This window comes from Gossypium arboreum, chromosome 2 (genome assembly GCF_025698485.1).
Source record: "Gossypium arboreum isolate Shixiya-1 chromosome 2, ASM2569848v2, whole genome shotgun sequence".
Lineage (NCBI taxonomy): Eukaryota > Viridiplantae > Streptophyta > Magnoliopsida > Malvales > Malvaceae > Gossypium > Gossypium arboreum.
This window is the reverse complement of record NC_069071.1, coordinates 96,506,628-96,520,654: the sequence shown is the minus strand read 5'-3', so window position 1 is coordinate 96,520,654 and position 14,027 is coordinate 96,506,628. Positions and strand designations below refer to the sequence as shown.

Sequence of the window (14,027 nt, the reverse complement as noted above, 5' to 3'; positions counted from 1 at the left end):
ATATTCGTAACAACATAAACATGGGTTTAGTAATTCTAAGTTAAAGAATGTAATTGATCTAACACAATTATGTCATATTGATTAAAACCATCTTTTGTAATCGCGCATTGAAATCTTTATTTTATTTTACCTGGTTAAATTTTAGTTTTTAATCACTTCTTCAAAATCAAAATATTTTTTATCACCAAAGTGTTTGATTTACATTTCAGAAATATTTTTCTTTCATAGTTCTTTTGGGTACAATAACTCGACATGTACTTGTCACTTTTTTACTTGTTGCGATAGTGCACACTTGCACATTGCCGTCATTCCAAGTTTTTGGTGTCATTGCTGAGGATTGTTTTAAAAGTTGTGAAATTGTTAATTTTGCATTTTAGTTTATTTTTCTGTTTAATTTTAATTCTATTATTTTTTTCTATTTTTATTTTAGGTGTTTATGAGTATTGATCCAATTATCGGTTTACTCCCCATAAATCCTGAAATTGAAATAAATTTTTGACAAAAAAGAAGTCAAGCAAGTTAGAGAAGGACCGAAGATATGAACTTTGAAAATCTGAAATAAGGAAACGAAGCAAACCGTGCTCAAAATCCTATCCTTATTGCTGATGATAAGGATAGAGCTCTATTCTAGTATGCCGTACTAGTGTTTCATGAGCTTAATTCAGGTATTAGGAGACCCAAAATTGAGGCACAACAATTCAAGTTGAAACCTGTCATGTTCCAGATGCTTTAGACAATGGGTCAATTCAGTGGAATGCCTACCAAAGATCCTCACCTTCACCTAAGATTGTTTATGGTGGTGAGCGATTCTTTCAAATTAACTGCGTTACTGGAGGATGTACTGCAATTAAAGTTGTTCCCATATTCACTGAAGGACAGAACTTAAGCCTGGTTGAGCTCGTTGCTAACAAATTCCATTACCACATGGAAAGAGTTAGTAAAAAGATTCCTTATGAAGTACTTCCCACTTAGCAAGAATTCTAAGTTGAGGAACGAGATCACTACTTTCCAACAGATGGATGACGAGTCTTTGTATATGGCATGTGAAAGGTTTAAAGAACTATTACAAATATGCCCTCATCATGAAATCCCTCATTGCATCCAATTAGAGACATTCTATAATGATTTCAATGCTCACACGAGGATGGTAACAGATGCTTCTACTAACGATGCTCTCATTTCTAAGTCTTATAACGAGGCTTATGATATCATCAAGAGGATTGCTAGCAAAATTATCAATGGCTAACCAATTGAGCAACGTCAGGAAGATGAGTCACTAGAGTACATGAAGTAGACGCTCTCAATTCACTCGTGTCTTAGGTATCTTCAATATCCTCAAATCTTAAAAACTTTACTACTAATGGGTTTAATAATTTTGCAACTCAGCCACCGAATCAATTTGAGACTATAACCTGTGTTTATTGTGGGGAAGGACACTTGTTCGAAGAATGTCTATCAAACCCAGAATCCGTGTACTAGATGGGTAACCAAAACCAAAACTGAGGAAGGCAAGGACTGTAATCCAATTTTTATAACCCATCTTGGCAAAACCACTTCAATTTTTCTTAGAGTAACCAAGGGGCTAGAACCAGTAACACTTGCACAACTTAAACTGAGCCAACCACTTGTTTTTACCCAACAAGTTCAGAAACTAACTCAAGCTGAACCTTCCAATAGCTTAGAGAATCTATTGAAGGCATATATGGAAAAGACTGACACCACTTTAAGGAATTTGAAGAATTAAGTGGGCCAACTTTCTATTGAACCTAGGAACCGACCACAAGGTACTCTGCCTAGTGATATAGAAAATCCAAGAAATTAGGGGAAAGAGCATTGTAAAGCATTGACATTGAGGAGTGGAAAGAAATTAGAGCCCAACACGATTGAAGTTGAAGAGGAGTCGACTGATGCTCAAGATTCAGCAGAAGTTCAACCAAGTTTTGAAATTCTAGCTTCACCAGAACAAGAATATGCGAAATCTTATAAGGTAACTTCTAACCCAGCTAATTTTGATAAACTAATAACTTTTTTAGATACAAAAATTGCCACAAAAGACGAATCAACCAATTCTAGTAAAGAATCATCCACCACTTTACCCTTAAAGACTTCAAAAGCAGAAACAAGAAGTTCAATTCAAGAAATTCCTAGTCATACTTAAGCAATTTCATATCAACATCTCATTGGTAGAAGCACTTGAGCAGATGCCAAAATACGTTAAATTCATGAAGGATATCATGTCTAAGAAATGAAAACTTAGAGAATTTGAGATGGTAGCCTTGACAAAGGAATACAGTGCATATCTTCAAAATAAACAACCCCCAAAGATGAAGGACCTTGGATGTTTTACCATACCTTGCAACATTGGAGCAACTTATTATGGTAAGACATTATGTGATTTGGGTGCAAGAATGATGCCCATGTTTATATTTAGGAAATTGGGGATAGGTGACGTTAGACTTACTACGGTTACACTTCAATTAGCAGATCAATCCTTTGCACATCCAGAAGGAAAAATCGATAAATTATTGGTATGTGTAGACAAATTTACTTTTCCTACTGACTTTGTTATTTTAGACTTTAAAGTAGACAAAAAGGTGCCAATCATCTTAGTGAGGCCTTTCCTAGCAATTGGAAAGACTCTTATTGATGTGCAGAAAGGCGAGCTTACAATGCATGCTCAGGACGATCGGGTAACTTTTAATGTTTTTAAGTCTATGAGATTCCCTGACACAGTTGGTGATTGTTCTGTAGTATCTGAGTTAGAGGATTTAGCTGTAGAATAGGAGCTCAACTCTGTTGAGGACCCATTAGAACAAGTTTTAATGTCAGACCCTTAAAGTGATGAAGAGGGGGGAATAATTAGCTTTGCTAGAAGCTAATCAAAGGGGATTTAATCTGCAATCCCACTTTGAATCTTTGGAGTTAAAAAGCAGAGATTATGTCCAACCAAAAGTGTTAAGTGAAGAGCCACCTAAATTAGAACTTAAGGTACTTCCTTTGCACTTAAAATATGTTTATTTCAACTTTGCCTGTGATTGTTTCATCTGAGTTAACTACAGAGTAGGAAGAGAAACTCATTTAAGTTCTGAAACAATTCAATAAGGCTATCGGATGGACTATAGCCAATATCCGTTGTATTAGCCCATCCATTTACATCAAGAGACCTAACAAACATTACTTTATCTTTCTTATGTAATCGAAAAGATCTTTCCTGCAGCTTTGTTTATCGCTCTGCTAATGCTATGTGATCCGGGTCAATGCGAATTGGATAATAAGTTGCAACTTAGTAAGGAAGCTTTCTAAGCTGCTTATTACTTCTCAACTTAACTCCGCAGGGCTATTCTTCGCTTAAACCCCTACTTCTACAGCTTTTATGGGTGATTCACCCTTTCTTATTGATGGTTTTCCTATTGGCATAAAATCATCCTAAAAGATATCGAGAAAGGAACGATTGATGGACAACAAAGACTGAACCCTATTATAAAGGATGTGGTAAAGAAAGATTATAAAATGGTTAGATGCAAGTATAATTTACCCCATCTCAGATAGTTTATAGGTAAGTTTGGTCCAGTACATGCCAAAGAAAGGAGGTATTACGGTTTTTGAGAATGAGAATAATGACTTAATACCAACCAGAATGGTTACGAGATGGAGAATTTGTATAGATTACCGAAGGTTGAACAAGGCGATTATGAAAGATCATTTTCCTTTACCGTTCTTGGAGTAGATGTTGAATAGACTCGCGGGGTGAGACTGTTACTGTTTTCTTGATGGATACTCAGGATATAATCAGATTACAGTAGCACTAAAGGATCAACACAAAACAACATTCATATGACCGTATGATACATTTGCATTTAGACGCATGCCATTTGTTTTATGTAATACACTTGTTACATTTCAAAGATATATGATGTCTATTTTTACTGACATGGTTAAGAAGTATTTGGAAGTTTTTATGAATGATTTTTAAGTGTTTGGAGACACTTATGATGATTCCTTAGTCAATCTATCCAATGTACTAAGGTGGTGAGAAGAAATAAACCTTGTACTCAATTGGGAAAAGTGTCATTTCATGGTACGATAAGGTATTGTTCTGGGGCATCGCATAACAAGACATGGAATTGAGGTACATAAAGAAAAGGTAGATGTTATCAAGAAACTCCCACCTCCAACATCTGTAAAAGGTCTTAAGAGCTTTTGGGGACATGTCAATTTCTATTGAAAATTCATTAAGGACTTCTCCAAAATCACTAAACCCTTATACAAAATATTGGAGAAGGACACGATATTCAACTTTAATGAAGAATGTTTGAACGCATTTAATAATTTGAAGAATCGATTAGTTTCAGTACCCATTATCGTCACGCCGGATTGGGATTTACCATTTGAATTGATATGTGACGCAAGTGACATCGTAATAGGAGCTGTGATGGTCCAACGAAGGAACAAAGTTTTTCATCCCATCTACTACACAAGTCAGACTCTGACGGAAGCTCAATTGAAATATACTGTAAGAAAAAGAGTTACTCACTATTGTATTTGCTTTTGACAAGTTTCAATCTTATCTTGTAGGTACCAAAGTGACTGCTTATACGGATCATTCGACAATTAAATATTTACTTGCCAAGAAAGATGCCAAGCCGAGATTGATCCAATGGGTACTTCTACTCTAAAAGTTTGATCTAGAAATTCAAGATTGAAAAAGGGTAAAAAGTCAAGTAGTATATCACTTTTCCAGATTGGAGCTGCAAGAAGGAAATTCTCCATTTATACCCATTCAGGAGACATTTCCAGACGAGTACATACTTAAGGTAAATCATGTCCATAACACCCATTGGTTTGCTAATTTTGCTAACTATTTAGCATGTGGTTTGATACCGATTGATAAGACGTATCAACAAAAGAAAACGTTACTTCACGATGTGAAGTACTATTTCTAGGAAGAGTCATATTTGTTCAAAAAGTGTACAGATGAAATGATTAGGAGATACGTGGCAGAAAATGAGGTACATAAGATTTTATATCATTGTCACACAGTTCTGAGTGGAGGACACTTCAAAGGTATACGTACTGCAGCCAAAGTATTGCAAGCCAGATTCTTTTAGCCAACGTTATTCAAAGATGTGTATGCCTACGTAAAGAGTTGTGGTAGATGCCAAAGGATTGGAAACATCACCAACAGAAATGAGATCCCCCCAACAAACATTATTGAGGTAGAATTATTCGATGTTTGGGGTATTGACTTTCTTGGTCCATTCCCTCCTTCTTCTGGTCACAAGTATATATTGGTAGCAGTAGAGTACGTATTTAAATGGGTTGAGGTCGAGGCATATTCGATGAACGATGCCAAGGTTGTGATGAAGTTTTTGCAAAAACATGTGTTCACAAGGCTTAGAACTCCTAGGGCTATCATCAATGATGAGGAGTCTCATTTTATGAACAAATGGTTGAAATTGTTACTCGACAAACATGGAGTGAAGCACAAGGTTGCCACAGCTTACCATCCGCAAACAAATGGGCAAGCTGAACTAACAAACAAAGAGATAAAAGGTATACTCAAGAAGGTAGTTGGTCCAAACTGATGAGATTGGTCCAAAAGTCTGGATGATGCTTTATGGGCTTATAGGACAACATACAAGACACCTTTAGGGATGTCTTCCCATAGGTTGGTTTTTGAGAAAGCCTGTCATTTACCCTTAGAGTTAGAACATAAAGCTTACTGGGCTTTCCAACATCTCAATTTGAATCCCAAGCTTGCCAAAGATAAATGGATGCTTCAACTTAACGAGTTAGAAGAATTCCAAACTTTCTCATATAAAAATGTCAAGTTATTCAAGCAGAGATTAAATAGATGCATGACAAGCACATCCAAGTTCGAGAACTAGAAGTAGGTCAGCTAGTTTTGTTATTCAATTATAGATTAAGGTTTTTTTTCCAAGTAAGTTAAGATCACGTTGGTCCGGTCCATTTACTGTTCACCAAGTTTTTCCATATGGAGTTGAACTTCAAGGTAAGGGAGGTAATTTTTGAGTTAATGCTTAGTGCTTAAAACATTACTGGAGGGATAAAATTGAGCAGGATAAAGTCTCGTTCATTTTATTGGATACTTAATTTTTCTCGTTTTCTTTTAAATAAATGATTTAGGGTATATTTTTAGGATTAATATGTTAAAATAAATTTCATCTAAGAGATTGGAACATAAGCGGGATCGCTTGTGACCCCTCCAATCTTTTCTGAGAATTTATTTTAGCATAATTTTTCGAGAAATTATTCCCTAAATGACAATAAATTTTTTTTAATTTTACAAATAAAAGGGTCAATTTTGATCCAAGTTTTAATTGCAACTCAATTTTTAAATTTTGTTTAAGTTTAGGTAATTAATTGAGTTATTTGCAAAATTTGGTTCCTCTTTTGTAATTATTGAAACTAATGTCTCTTTCTCGTAAATATCTTTAAAAGCAGCTAAAATAAATTTTTAATTTAATTTTTAATAAATAAGATGATAATAACTAATATATAATTTTATTTATTATAATGTATATTAATCATTATTAATTTGGTATAGAATTAGAATTGGTTTAAAATTTATCATATTTTAATTAAAATATTTTCTTTTAATAAATAAAGTAATAGCAAATAACATAATAATATACCATATATTAATTATTAATTGTTATTAACTTTATATGACATTAGGACTTAGAATATTTTATTGTTAATTTGTTCTAAGAATTCTAGTTGAACTCCTTCCCTTTATCACTTTAAATACCACCACTTTCATCCATCATTCACATCATTCACCATACCATCAAATCAACCTCCCATACACCCTTTCCACCATCAACCTTAGCATCTCCATACTCCAATGCATAACCAAAGCTGCCAGTACCATCATTGACAACTATCGGCAGCATCACCAACAACCATCACCACATGCCCTAATAGCTCCTGCACTAGCTCGCGTGCCCAATAGCTCTTGTACTAGCCTCTACGCACCCCAATCGTGCCCTGCTGCTCACGCCAGGTCCCGCACACTGCTGCTCCTCCCTGCGCACCTGTCCTTGCTCGTGCCCTATTTGACATGCACCAGCGTCTACTTGCGTGCTGCTGCTGAACCCACAAGTCGCTGCTGCTCATGCCCCTAGCCATCGTACATTGCTATTCCTACTTGCTAATCGCACACCCCATGTCAACTTTGCACCTTATATCCATCACAATTAGCCACCAACCGATCACCCTCCAACCAACCCTCAATCAAAATCTTTTATACAAATGTGGTAAGAAAATTTTTCTCCTAAATTTCAATTTAATTTAATTATTTATTTTTCAAATTATTGAATTATTAATATTTTATGCAAATTAAATTTTTGAGAAAATATTTGTTTCCATCTTATGTTCAGGTTAATTATGTCTCGCAAATGACTCGTGCCTCTATCTAAGTTGAAGAATTACAAAACAAATTTCACTGTGAAGAAGCCAAAGCGAGATACGATAGCATCTTCAAAAAGTCAACAAATGTTCCCAGAAAAAGGCTTTACACTGAAAGAAAGCAATTACACTAATGTCATGGCAAGCATTATAAAAGTTACTGAAGCTTTAAATTGGGAAGTGTTTTGTGAGAAAAGGATAAGTCTAGATGAAGAGTTATTTCGTGAATTTATGCAAATTTGACCTCAGGCGAATTAACAGAAGTGTCTATCCGAGGAATCAAGGTATCAGTAAATTCAAACACTATTAATGAATACTTTGATTTACTTAATTTTGAAGACGAAAAATATTCTTCCTTAATGGAAAGTATTGAGACCAAAAAATTGCAAGAAATTCTCGAGGAACTTACAGTTTTGGGTTCTAAGTGGACTATGTCAAAGCATGGAACTCACACTTGTCGCAGAGAATATTTGACACCACTAGCGAAGGTACGATTTTATTTCATTCGATCCAACCCTATTTCACATGGGACCACAATTTCATTAGACCGAATGGTCTTATTATACTCAAATTTAACAGTAAAGACCATTGATGTAAGAAAAATCATTTGGAGAGAAATTCAGAATTGTGCCACCAGATGTCTTGGTCCAGTATACTTTCCCTTTACGATAACAATTTTGTGCTTGAAAGCTAAAATTCTTACAAACGTAAAGAAGACAAGTTATAGCCAGGGCACAATCACAGATTGGGACCTCTATCGAGTAGCCGAAGATTTTGTTCTACATCAACGAGATGAACTGAGCGAGGATTCCAAAGAAGAAGAAGAAGATCCCACAGAGATTAAGCCAATGCAGTCAGCTGAAATCCTTGATAAGGCAGAACCAATTGAACCAATGACTGAACCTGACATGACGACCCCAACGTTTAGAACTCATTTGCCTCGACCAGTTCTTCGTGATGAGCTATCAAAGTTGATGGACCTAATGCAACATATGCAGTGGCAGCAACAAGCTTACTAGAGATATTAAAAAAATACGAGATGACTCAATGAGAAGTGCTTTTACAAAAATATTCCATGACCCATTTATTTTTGTGCTTGGGTTTCCAGATTTTATATTTGAACCATGGAGTTCAATATTGAAGAGGGAACGAAACGATTCATTCAAAAACAAAGACGATGGAGCAAAAGACAAGTCAAATTCTGAGGGATCTATAAATAAATAAAAAGGGGGGATCTTTACTTTATTTCATTTTCTTTCTTAGGATATTTAATGTTTTTTGGATTAGGTTCTATTAGGATTTTTATTTCTCGCATAATCAAATAAGAGGTGGAAATCATTAATAAAATTGAACAAATTGCAAAATAATAAGTGTGACAATAGATATGTACATGTCTAGGATTGGATTTGCCTTGGAAAAGCTTGGTATTTAAGCACTCAAAGTTGACTCATTTCCTTTTCCTAAGGTTCTACCTAATGTACAATATTTATTCACTTCTATATTTTCATTCTCTCTATTGTTTTTAATAATGGGGACATTGTTCATCTTAAGTAGGGGGACCAAAAATTGAAATTGTTTTTCAAGATACATTATTCTTATAATTCTGATTAAGTTATATTTTGTTCAAAAATTTGAATTTTTGTTAATTATGCTAACTTCTAGTATAAATAAAGTTCTATTATCTCAATAATTGCTATGCTAGCTGAACTATGACATAATGTTACTCTTAATAAAATTTGCAAATCATACCATAAAATTTTTAATTCTTTGGGAGAGCTAGACATGGATGAAAGTTTAAGTCTTTAGAATTGACTTTGTAATTTCTTAAGGCAAAATCCTAGGAAGCATGGAATTTTGAAAATGGCTTAGGCAAACTTTTGTTTGGACTGGTTGAGCCTTTCAAGCCAACCTTAATGAATATGTATCCCTTGAAACCCAACCTTGAGACTATATGGCCTAATTTTATTTGAACCTTTGCAATATTTAGTCATCACTTCTCTCATAATTATCTTGAACTTGTCCCAAACACTAGACTCAGTACTATTCAAAATATTCTTTGAAAATAAGTTTGGGGTTGAAAAGCAGTATCAAATGCTCAAAAAAATTGCAGTACATACAGTCAAATGCTCGTGTTAAAAAAGAAAGAAAGAGCATATGTACTAAAAAGAAATAGATGTACAAAAAAGCATGTGAAAGTAAAATGAGTTAGCGTATTGAAGGTATTTATTCCGAAGGCCCGATGCAGCTGAGTCTAAAGTTTCTGATGCTCGTGTTAAAAAAAGAAAAGAAAGAGCATATGTACTCAAAAGAAATAGATGTATAAAAGAGCATGTGAAAGCAAAATGAGTTGGTGTATTGAAGGTACTTATTCCGATGGTAAGATGTAAGCTGAGTCTAGGGTTTTTAGCTTAAAATTATCTATGTAACAGGTCAATTTAGACCCTAATCGGAACAGTAGTTTTGGGACCACAAATCTGAGTTAGAAAAATAGTTAAAAATTATTTTCCATGTTTATTTTGTGTGAATTTATATCTGTGAAATTTTCATGATTTAATTTTGTCGTTTAGGTATCTGATTAAATAAAAGGACTTAATCGCGTAAATTAAAAATTTGACGGTTAAAAGCATAAGGGCTGAATTGTTAGTGGCTTTCTAAATGGAAGCCTTTATGTTGCAATTAGCCCAATTTAGGAAAGAATGGACGGTAATGGGTATGTATTATATGATTTTATAATTTTATTTCTAAGGTTATAATAGTAAATTTGGTAATAATAAGTATATAATATAAACATATAATTAAAAGCCAAAGTTTTATTCTTATTCTCATCACCGAATATGAAAAAAAAATAAAAGAATAAGTTCTCAAGGGTTCGGCCATCTTCCAAGTTGATTCAAGGTTCGTTTTTATTCGGTTTTTGATAATTTCTACGTTTTTTATATCGTTGCTTCGAGTACTACAAAACCCAAGCTTTAATTTTTGATTTTGATGAATATTTTGAATTGTTCCATTGTTGATAACTTGTGATTTTTGTTGTTTGATGATGAAAAATGGAAGATATGTTTTAGACGAACATGTTTTGTATTGGAATTTTTGATGATTTTGAGTAATTAGGACTTAATTGCAAAAATGATAATTTGAGGGACTAAAATGTGAAATAACTTGAATATATGGACTTGTTTGAGAGTGGGTAAAATTCGACCCAACATAAGTATAGGAAAATTTTGTGTATTTTGTGTTTTGTGCAATAGGGACTAAATTATAAAAATTGTAAATGTTAAGGATAAAATGGTAATTATTCCATTTATGTGTTTTTGGACTAAATTGAATGAAAATATGTTTGAATGAGCTTAATTTGAATATGTTTAGATCAAGAACCAAAGAAATCGGATTTGGATCGGGGAAAAACGAAAATTGTCGACTAGTCATCCCGTTCCGGTTTACATCGTCCGAGGTAAGTTTATAAGCAATTAGATGTACTTAATATTAATTAAATGTTACTTATATATGCTGAAATGAAATATGTGAATTTATATCTTCAATAGCCGAATGTATACAAGCTTGGCTACTATATTTCTGAATTAATTTTGACTGGGTTATGACGTCCGAAAGCCCCGTATGAACCTTAGGAATAGTTAGGATACATATGTCATGACATAGGATTCCGATATATGTGTGCGAGTAAGACCATGACATCGATTTGTGATTTTGATACGTTTTTACGAGTAAGACCATGTCTGGGACGTTGGCATTGTACGATTTGTGTGATTATTCGAGTGTCCTATCCAATTCCGAATGGTTCATCGGGCAAAGATAAGTTATGTTCGAATATGTAAAATAGGTCAGATGGCCAGGTACGAATTGGTTTGTTGTTTATTTAAAATATGGTAAGTAAGAAATTTGGTACTTACTACAAACTATGTGTATTGCAATTGAAGATTATATGTGAGTTAGATAAGTGTATTTGGCCATGTGTATAGTAATGAAATAAGTTTAAATTAATAGCATGTATGATTATATATATTCGGTTACAAGTCTAATGTATGTGTATGAAATTATTTTTGTAATATATGAGCTTGTACATTTATATGTATGTGAATTAAGTTAATAATGGTCTTTTAGCTTTGGAAGTTTAATGATAAAAAGTTAACTTGGCTATGTGATTATTTGGTCAAAGTGACTTTTTCGAATGATTATTTAAATGCATGATATGAAATTTATATGTTTGGATCTATATATATATATATATATATATATAATGATAATATACTTTGGTTTAGTTAATTAAATTGATGAAAATATTAGGTTACTCTTTTGCTTATGACTTACTAAGCTATAAAAGCTTACTCTATGTGTGTTCATGTTTACCTTTGTTTTATAGATTTTGGATTCCAAGTTTCGAGCTCGGAGATCATCAGAGAAGCTTATCACACTATCAACTGTCTTCGGTATTTTATAAGCTAAAATTTTGAACCTATGACATGTATAGGCTAGATTATAGTTTGAAATGTTATAATTTGGTTTTGTATAATCTAAGCCATGTGAAAATGGCTTGTTAATAAAGTTAATGTTTGCATATTTTTGGGCATGGTATAAGCATATTCTGGGAAGTATGTTTCATAGTATGTGTGTGTATGGTGATTTTGGATGCGTATATTTGGGTGATCTGGTTATGATAATTGGATAGATAAACATGTATGGGAATTCGATTGTCATACCTAATGAAGGTATTATATGTGATTTAGCATTAATATGTATTTGATTATGTCCGAATAAGCTAAAAGGTCATTATAATATACTCAATACTTGGAATAATAGTTTTGTGTGTTTGGGTAAATATGTTTGAAAATTGGTTAAGTGATAAAATATAAGTGAAGGATATTAACTATATGAGTTTCAGCTTTTATTTTTATGAAATATGATAAATGGTTGTGTATATGGATTGTCTAACATGAGTAGTAATATATGAAATGGATATGCCATGTGTTTAAAGTTTGATTAGTGTCTTGTTGAGGTGTTTGCATTTTAAATAAATGTTTGTGATCCTTATCAGTTTAATTATATATTATGCTATAAAGGTGACTTGTTATAAAGGTATGATGCATATTAGGCCATGAAGTTAGCTTAATTTAGAAGGTGTTTTTTTCTTTGATGCGTTTTGGCGTGATGTTTGGACTTATAATTCGGCTTGGTAATGAGATAATAGATGGATGTATGTTCGGTATATGGTATGTATTAAATTGGTTAAGTAATGTATATGTCATTGTTGGTATTTGGCTATTAGGTTCGGTTAGTGAAAGTAAGAAATGAATATGCTACTTGACTGTTTTGGTTAAGTATTTTGGTATAATTTTTAAATAGTAATTGATGATTATGATTTAGGTATGTTTTGGTTAGCTTATAATGAAATTTTTAAAAGTGTAAAATATGATGTTTACATTCGACTAATGATAGGCAAATTATGTATAAATAAATATATGACATGTTTTGTTTGTGATTCGATTTTTAACGTCAATAGACGAATTAGTACTAATATGGTCCATGGAATTGGTTATTTATTAAAGAATGATAAATGGTATACATTCATATTCGGCTATAGATAAGTAATTGAATATATTATAAATGATGCATATGACATGTTTGCATATGATTTGGTTTGTAATGACAAGAAAGATATTTGTGTCATGAATGATTTGGTTTGATTACATGAATGATATATATATTAAAGGAGTTTTAATGCCATAATATTTAGACAATAAGTTCGGCTAATAAAACTATAATGTACTTGTAAAATGATGTTTTTAAATTGGGAGTTCGAATATGGTTCAATTGATAAGTACATATGTGCAAAATTTTGTAATGAGAAAATGGGTATATTTGTTCATATTGACTATTGCTAATGCTGTATATGTGAATGGATATTAAGTTGTGTAATATGGCTTATTTGGTTTTAAAATGTGCATGTGTATTGATTTCGAAGTATGGAATGTAACGAATGTCTATTTGAGTTGTGATATGACTGGTAATGCCTCGTAACTATTCTAGTGACGCATACCGGTTAGGGGTGTTACAATCTATCTTTTACCTACCCCTAGCCCAACCATGTTACAACCTATTTAAAAGACCTTTCGATTCAGATTTTTGTGTTGCCTACATTAGGGGAGAGAAATTGCTAAGTTCAACATAAGAAGACATAAGTTAAACTTAGTGATTGCAATTTAATCTTAAATAAGGGAATAAAAATTAGGTGGTAAGAATTAATATGTCATTATTAAGAAAACATTTAGTCTATTCTTACTAGCATGATAACAACTGAAAATAATTCGAGCAATATGTATACTTGAGTTGCATAATTGCAAATTTCTTATTCTTGAGCATAATTACACTAAACTCATAATTGTGGGGGAGATGTATTCTAAAGACATTTTTCAATGGTAATTTCAAGCACTTTCTCTTTTCAAATTTGTGCATTTCTCGGGACGAACAATAAATTAAGTTTGAAGATGTGGAAACACAAAATATATATACTTTTTCAACACCTTTTGAGCCCTAATTCATGCAGTTCCATAGTAAAATTTGTCGAAATTCATACTTTAATT

At 32.9% G+C, this 14,027-nt stretch overlaps 1 non-coding gene across 1 annotated transcript; it reads right to left on the bottom strand.

The window, feature by feature from the left end:
• Positions 1-982: 982 nt before the first annotated feature.
• Positions 983-1,089, bottom strand: LOC128289704 (small nucleolar RNA R71). Its single transcript, XR_008279349.1, has one exon. It is a non-coding gene; the product is annotated as a small nucleolar RNA R71 (small nucleolar RNA).
• Positions 1,090-14,027: the final 12,938 nt, after the last annotated feature.